This window comes from Hibiscus syriacus, unplaced genomic scaffold (assembly GCF_006381635.1).
Source record: "Hibiscus syriacus cultivar Baekdansim isolate YM2019G1 unplaced genomic scaffold, ASM638163v2 tig00109921_pilon, whole genome shotgun sequence".
Taxonomy (NCBI): Eukaryota; Viridiplantae; Streptophyta; class Magnoliopsida; order Malvales; family Malvaceae; genus Hibiscus; species Hibiscus syriacus.
The window spans coordinates 328,971-338,066 of NW_024062528.1; the positions used below are offsets into that span (position 1 = coordinate 328,971).

Consider the following 9,096-nt stretch of genomic DNA (forward strand, 5'->3'; position numbering starts at 1 on the left):
GAGAAAAGAGTGTTCTCAAGAGTTGGGGTATACTCTTGAGGGAATTGTAAGGTTATCTCTTTGGCCTCAAAGAAAGAACAAATTAGTGAATTTGTTGAAAAATCCTTAGTGTGGATAGCTAAGGTAGTGGACGTAGACTTTGTTTGAGAAAGTCGAACCACTGTAAATCGCTGTGCAATTACTTTCAATTTTCTGTAAAAGCTTCCACAAAATTTTTATTGCCAATTCACCCCCTTCTTGGCCAATTTCGTCATTCGATTAACTCAACAAAGTGCATACCTATTATTTTAGAAAACTATTAAACATAATTTAATAAAATAAAGAAATTTGCAAACCTATTTTTTCTTAGAAAACATAGAATATTAAATTTTTGAATCCCTATTTTTAATTTTTAAGTCCTAAGTCCGCCACTGATGTCGGTTTAAAGACCGAATTGATAATATTTATATTTAATGCATTAACGATATATAAGTAGGGAAAAAGTTATCCAAGTAAACTGCCATTAAATTCAAATGGTAAATAGCTGCCTTCAAAATGGGCATGTCTTCTCTTCAAAGCTACAATCCTAAGAAGAACGCTCTAATAAGTTGGAAAATAAAACATTGAAATGACAACAACAACAACAACAACGCCTAAACCAAGACATGAGCGAATCTAACCATGCTCATCCCACAAAAATGTGCTTAATGAGGTTTACTTAATAAATACTTTTATTCAAAACATCCATTACTGACACGAAATCGGCATTTACTTGCACAGGAAGGTTCACCCATCGGCTTAATGAGCTTTTCTTGATAAATACTTCTTCAAAACATCCATTACTGACCCGAAATCAGCTCTTACTTGAACCGGAGGATTCGCCAATCGGCAGGCCATGTCCTTAATGTCCTTCGAGTGATAATCGATCTTACTCTGTGTAAATTTCAATCCATGGGCTGTACTCACCACTACTGTTCTATCAGTAGGACCAATAACCCCACTTTTCCTCAACTTATTCAATGCTGTCAATGCCACTCCTGTATGTGGGCAAGTAAACATTCCAGTAGAATCAGCTTCTGCCATGGCATCCATTAACTCTTCCTCCGTAGCTTCCTCAACAATCCCGTTTGAATTCTTCAGAGCATACACCGCTCTATCGATGGAAACCGGATCACCGATCTGGATAGCAGAGGCAAATGTTGTTTTCGCTTTCACCGGACTAAAATCCTTCCAACCAGATTTGAAATACAAATACAACGGATTCGCATTCGAAGCTTGTGCACAAACCAACCTAGGAATCCTATCAACAAGTCCCAACTCTTTGCACATTGAAAACCCTTTGTAAAAAGCATAAATATTCCCAAGATTTCCACCGGGAACAATGACCCAATCCGGACTCCCCAATCGAACTGCTGTAAAATCTCGATGGCAGCCGTCTTCTGTCCTTCGAGCCGCAAACTGTTCAGGGAATTAGCCAAATAAATCGGCAACTCGGCTGTTACTTCCCTGATCAACTCCATACATCCATCGAAATCGGTATCGATACTCAAAACAAACGCACCGTTCGCAATGGGTTGAACAAGTTGAGCAATGGAGATCTTATTAGCAGGTAAAAACACAATAGAAGGAATCCCAGCAGCTGCACAATAAGCAGATAAAGCTGCCGAGGTATCCCCCGTAGAAGCACAGCCAACTCCAACAATGGGTTTATTTATTTTCCTTAATCGATTAACTTGACTAACTAAAACCGTCATGCCCAGATCTTTAAAGCTACCCGTATGGCTAATCCCACAATGTTAACCCACAAATCGTTCATTCCTAAGAATTGTTTACCGTATCTTTCAGCCCAGAAGAGGTTAGAGTTACCTTCAAAAGAGAGACGATGTCATCATCGTCGATTTCGGGTAAGACCCATTCTTTCTTGGACCAAACACCGGACCGTAAGGCCACGTGGTCTTTCCGACGCGGGAGTCGAAGAGGTTCCGCCAGTAAGCACCGTCGAAGTGCTTGAGGGCGGACATGTCGTGCTGGATGTCGAGGAGGGAGCCGGATTGAGATCGGTAGACGGTCTCATCGAGGGAGTAGGATTCATCGGAGGAGGAAGGATCGGAGATGGCGGTGAACGGGACGTATTTGGCGGTGAAGCGAGGGTGGTTAGTGGCTACGGCGGCAGCGTTGTGGAGACGAGCTTCTTCTCGGATGTTGTGCTGGGGCTTCGTCGACGGCGGAGGAGGGGAGGTTTGGGTACGTCTGAAGTGGAGGCCTTGATGAAATGAAGCTTAGATTTAGCTGCAATATGGGCGGAGGGCAATAACGAAAAGGCCGCCATTGGAGAGGAAATGGTTGGTGGGGGGAGTTTGGGAGATCTGTGTGGGTTTTTCTTTCACGAATTTCCGCGTTTTAAATAATGGCAAGCTGCGTTTTAAGGCGGCTTTTAATCAATTATTTGTATATTTTATATGGTAGATAATATAAATTAACCATTTTGTAAATTATTAATTTATTTTAAGTGTACATACACTTCTTTGTAACAATAAAAATCAAATACAAATAAGTATTTCATAAAAAGGTGAATAACCAAATAAGTAAACTTTATACGTATATCAATTTCATGGAAAATCAATTTTAAAAAGGAAAAAATAATGATGTGCAAATGATTTGATATCAATTTTACAGTGAAATACGATTAATAATAGGAGATGATCGATTGTCAAAAAATGTAATGACATAAATTGAAATGTTTAAAAGTTCAGTGAAAAAATTGATATCTTGAAGTTTTTTTTATCGTGTTGACTATCAGTAATCGTAGTTAAGAATGCATCATTTTGACCATGTCATCACAATGACGAAAAGATCTGTCCATATCATCACGCCGTTAAAATTTAAAGAATCAATGATATAATTAAAGTTAAAACAAAGTTTAATGTTATAATTAGATAAATTGAAAGTTCAATGATATAAATAAAAGACAATTTAAAATTTAATGATATAAAATTATAATTATTGTCATGTGTAAAATAATGATATAAAGTCTCATGAAATAGGAGGGGTAAAGTAGTAAAAAGGTGTTGACTGCGAGAAATAAATCTATAACGGACAAAAATGATCGTAACTTTTAATAATCGGATCCTTTTTATTTAAAATATCGTATAAAAAAAAAAAAATCATTTATATTGAAAATTTGATAAAAAAACAAAAATAAAAACATCTAAACACAAAATACATCGCACGTGTTACATGTCGTAGATTCATGTTAACATAAATCAAACAACAATGACAATCCACTTATGTGATTCTTAACTTCAGTCAAATAAGAACAAGTCTAAAAGTCATATATAAACACGAAAAGCATTTATTAGTTATCATGTGAGATATAACTTTTATGTATTATCAACATATTTTTCATTATTAATAAAAATATATTAGAAAATTTATTTGGCTTGTAAACCCTAATTCAGTTCTTTTTAATTATAACTCAATTACTTAAACATGCATGTCATTTCAGTCCTAAATACTTTGGTCAGTTATTCAGCAATATCACCACCAGTCATCCCTTATCTCCTAGCTCAAAACCTAAAACCATTACCTAGGTGTAAAATGATCCCTTGTGGCATCAAGTTATCGATGACGAGTACTTTGCCTTGCTTCACAGTCATACATGGGACCTAATTTCACAATTTATGTAACTCACGATTGATTACAAATGGATATTTTGGGTAAAACATGAATCTGATGATATCGTTAACAAATATAAAATTTGATTTGTTAGAATACATATTAGTGTAACTTTGTGTACATCATATATGACATATCAAGTAGCTTGATGCTAATATTGTTTTTCTTAATGACATGTTGCTTGAAGAGGTGTACTTGGAATAGCTCTTAAGATACATAGATCCTACACATCTGGTATGGTCTTAACAAACACGAGAGTTTGGTACCTTGAAGTATGAATGAATATGGATCAGGTAGGATCAAGTTTAGTCGTTTTGACTTCAACTTAAGAATTTTATACATCAACCTAACACTCGTTCCGACTTGACTTGACTCTAGAGAGTCTCTCTTACCCCGAAACCTGGAGGTGGAAATCCAACCCAATTCTACTCTACTCGACATCACTTCAAAATCCTAAATTATTAAAGTAAAAAGTTAAGATTCTACAAGCACAATAAAAAAAAAAGTTAAACAAAAATGAAACAAACCCTTCAAAACCAGAGAACAAAGAAGAAAAGAAAAAGAAATTAATCTTTTAACATGGCGATTTCTGATGATCGAGGGATGTGTTTGACGATCCCAACAATAGATAGACTTCTTTTAGTGAGGAAAACAATATAATTTTGTTTCGATTCAATTTGACGACACAAAAGGGAAAAAAACCAGAGGAGATGATTGTTTTGTGATTCATTCATAGAAATTAGGGTATTTTTTGGTGGAATGAACACCATATTCGAAAATAGGAGACTTGAAAGTATTTTTTTTAATTAGAGTTCAACAAAAATCGATTACAATTGTTATCGGCTGCTGTCGTCTGTTGTCGATGATGATTTTATGGTTTCTAGAATTTGGGAGTATAGATAATAAGACAATTTTGGGAGGAGAAAGAGTGATGAAGCAAAAAGTGAAGGATTAAACTTAAAATATATTTTTATAATAGTATTCTAGGTCAGATCGGGTTTTTTAAATTTTAAACTTGACTTTGACCTAAATCTGATTATTTCTTTCACATAACTCAATCAATCTCGAACACAGTTTTTAGACAAAAAAAACCTTAATCCTATAAGAATGTTTCAAATCAAACCTATCAAGTTAAAGTTTCATACTCGTTCGTACCTTGAACCCTCACCGTTCCTATTACATTTTGATTTCCCTAAATTCAAGCTTTAAGACGATAATGATTGAGATGAATTTGAAAATGTCTTTAATAAAGCTTGAGTAACTTGTGAATGTATAAATTATATTCATTTGTTCTCCCAAAACACAAGGCTAGACTCGAAAGAATGAATTTACCAATTCCCTGAGAATTGAAGTGAGAGTGATAGGGTGAGTAAGCAAGGCCATAATATCACTGTTTATAAGGTCGGACTTGAACCAGACGAGGCCCACCCTACTTAGGTACTTGGATTGGATTGGATTAGATTAAGTCTGGTTCATTGACCATAACATTCCTCCTACTTCGGCAAATCCTTGTAATATTGTATGTTTATTTTACCCATATTATTTGGCCCGACTTAAGGATGAGCACAAAATTCGAATCGGGTGGATTTTAACTTAATTTTTTATTAGGTTATAGTTTTTTTTTTAAATTTGGGTTTGGGTCTGGCTAGGTGAATTTTTTTTAGATAATAGGTACGAGTCGAGTTGGGTTGGGTTCAGATTTAGAATGAAAACATCATGCCCAACTCAAAAATAATTTAATTATACCTTATATATTAAGGATAATTCTAATAATATCATTCTATATATAATATTATTTAATTAGATTATTACTTTATCGAACAAGATTAAGAACTATATATTTGTAGGGTCAGGTCAAATCAAATACAATTTTTCTCAAAAACTGGATCAGTTTTTGGTTAGGTGAAGTCATCCTAAATCTGGGTTGGGGTCATATTTGAGTGGAAGATATATTTTTACCGGGTCGGGTTTGATTGGCCTAAAACCCAATGAAACTCATGCTCATCCCTAATTTGATCGAGTAAAATATTATTCCTAACCGAGTAAGATGTTAGATCTTTTAAGTAAATATTAAAAGTTTGAATTACTATATTATAAATAAAAAAACAAATTAAATGATTCATTACTATTATAAAATTCAACGAAATTTAATTTAGATTAATAAAAATAAATAGATAAATCAAATATTATGCTACTAAAAATAGAAGGTACGTTAACTTTAATGTATGCCATACAAAACATTGAGCAACGTACAGTAAGGCACACATTGAGACTGTAACTAAAATAATTTTAAGTTCGACAATTTTATGCATGAATTTGTCTGCAATAGATATGTCATCCCTACAAGTTAAGATGCTTCTTAGTAGGTTCATATATCATTTTCTGATGAATAATTACAAATACATTTAATATAAATCGTCCGTTGAATTGTGAATTATGATACTATATTTGTATGAGTCAAATTAGCTTATTTATTTATTTATAAACCACATTTAGTAAAAACCAAAATAAATAAATGAGTTGTTTTATCAAATATTTTTTATAATTTTTATATTCGAGCAATTTCAGATGTATAATGTATACATTATAGATTGATTAAGAAAATTTTAAAATATATAATACACCCTATCATTTAAGACTATAAAAAATTAATTTAATCTGAGTTCTACATAATTATTAAAAAAATATTAAAAATATGTTATGTGTATGAAAAATATTAAATAATTGTTAAAACTTAAAAATATTTAGAATGAATTTTTAGAAATTAAATATAATTTCTCTTTAGTTTCTTTCTCAAAATTTGAATATAAGTTCTTAAAATGTACTAAACTTCTCTCCAATCGCATGTTGCCTTTTTGTGTTGGAGAACGAAAACGCTTAGGACGTAAATGAGACGAGATAGATCGTGAGTTACTTAAGATCAATTTGATTAAGGCTCGATAAATACTCGGATCGAATGAAATCGACTCGAGTTCTTAACGAGTTAAAACGAACTACTTGATATCGACTCGAAAAACTCGTGAGCAGCTCGAAAATATAATATATTAAGATTTTATTTTTAAAAACTTAAATTATTAATAATATTAATATTTTATGTATTGATTTTTTTAAATACAGTAAAATTTTCATGTATTTAAGGTTCATGTTTGAGTTTTAGTTTGAGGCTTCAATCGAGTTAAGTTTAAGATTTTTTTCATTTCGAGCTTTTTCGAGCTGCTCACAAGCTTCAGTTCAAGATTTCGAGTTCAAGTCGAACTTGAAACTTTTAAACTCGTGAGTTTTCGAGTTGAGTCGAGCTCAAAAATACTCGAGCTTGACTCGACTCATTTACACCCCTAAAAACGCTAATCTAAAATACAGAAATAGCCTTTATAGCTTCTATGGATGATCGAAATGTATATATGTTCAAGGGTTCCGTGGTAATTTCGAATTAAAGACCGGTTTAAAATTCGACGGTACCTGCCAGAGAGCATGTGAGAATGGCATAATGTTTCGTCCAAGTAATAGTATTCGTCTATATCTATTTATTCTTTTAAATAAAATTATTTTATAAACCTATTTAATTTATCATTTATTGCAATACCGGGCCTGCGGCTAAGATTGGCGGATTTCCCTATGTCTTGTCGTGAAAGAATACGTTTTTGGAATAAATGTAAATGACCCTCGTGGTTCGTATACTCACGACACTGCCCTTACGTTTAAGCCACATGTTAAAATTTATATTATAATTTTAGAAGCTTCATCTATAAATCGATGTCAAAATTTATTATTATAATTTTATTATTTGAATTTAGTATATATTTATAAAATAATATAAATTTACATTTATGTCATGAAGTTAAGCATAAATATACATAATTTGATTATATAATTACTATTATATAACTTTTGATAATTGCCAAAATAAAATATCTGGTTTATCGCTGACTACAATTATTTTATTTTAAGTTATATTTGAATTTGTACGGATTAAATGATTTTTATAGTAAAATAATTGTTGATATTTCTTAAGGTTTCAATTTTGAATATCATGAATGACAGAAGTGTAACCATTCAATGTCAAAGTATTAAGAGTTATCTTTAAACATATATTGCTATGATTTATCCTAAATTAATAAAAATACATTTGAATTCATATTTTATAGTAATTAATTTTGTTTATAATGATTCGTATTATTATTACTCTTTATTTGCCTCATTATAACTATACGAATGCTTCTAAAAACAATACAAATAAAAAATTTAGGGTAAATTACGCGTTTAATACCTACACTACCAATTTTAGTATGTTTTAGTATTTAAACTTTCATTTTAAATCATACCTAATGTTTAGTTTTGTTTCATTTTAGTACTCCTCCATTAAAAATTTAATGAATAGGCTGACAGGGGCATAGCTCCGGTGGGCAGATGATCAATCCGAACCGTCGACCATGAGAGAATGGAGTCAACCAACATAGTCTAGTTTCAGGCCCATCGGACAGTTGGTGATGGAGATCGGAGGATGAGAAGTCGAAGAGTCCATCATCAATTTGGCGAGATTGAGATATTTTCCGATGAAACGAATGTCACGTTAGGGGTTAAAAGGGTGTGAACTGAAAAGTTTGGGCTTCATCAACCGAAAAAATGAGACAATGGCGACTATAGATGCGACGGTCGACGAACCTGTCCATTAAGTTTTAAACGACTTGATACTAAAATGAAATAAAAACTAACGTTAGGTGTGATTTTGAAAAATTGAAAGTTTAGGTACCAAAATGGATCAAAATTGATAGTTTATACTAAACGCGTAATTTACCCGAAATTTTAATATAATATTTTAAGCTGAGAAATTACAGTATTAATGTAAAAATAATTATAATGTCGGTTCCATTAATTATGATTATGCCGAATATAAGAATTGGATTGGTCCACCAGTTAGAAAAAATTTATTTTTCTTTAGCTAAACCCTAAAAGGCAAAAGAATTTTAGGTTTGAATTGGCATAGCATGGCCTATTTTTTTTTTCTAAGAGCTTCCTTGTTTTCGCAAGCATGAAATTCTATTCATTTTATATCAATAGATCAATATGGTTTTGGTTGACCCAAAACTGATATAATAATATTATAATAATATTGTTTTTAATTTAATTTGAATTTAAAATATTTATATATAAAATTCATTACATGATTTCAGTGATTTAGTAATATTATTCTCCATTAAAGTTATAGGTTCAGTATTGTCTACACGATATATACATTATTAATCACTTGAAAAATCTTAAACTAATGTTACCTTTTAATACCCTATAATTATTGTTTATATATAGCTATATAAAATTTAACTAATAATATATAAATGCATATAAAAAATATATTTTATAATTATTTTAAGATAGATGAGTTCTTTTTAAACCCGGATTCTATTTATCAATCTCAATAATTTTTTTAACTTAAATATCAATTTT

The 9,096-nt window shown here is 31.7% G+C and overlaps 1 pseudogene; it reads right to left on the reverse strand.

The window, feature by feature from the left end:
* Nucleotides 1-587: 587 nt before the first annotated feature.
* LOC120210277 lies at nucleotides 588-2,340 on the reverse strand (annotated as a pseudogene).
* Between the last annotated feature and the right edge of the window lie 6,756 nt (nucleotides 2,341-9,096).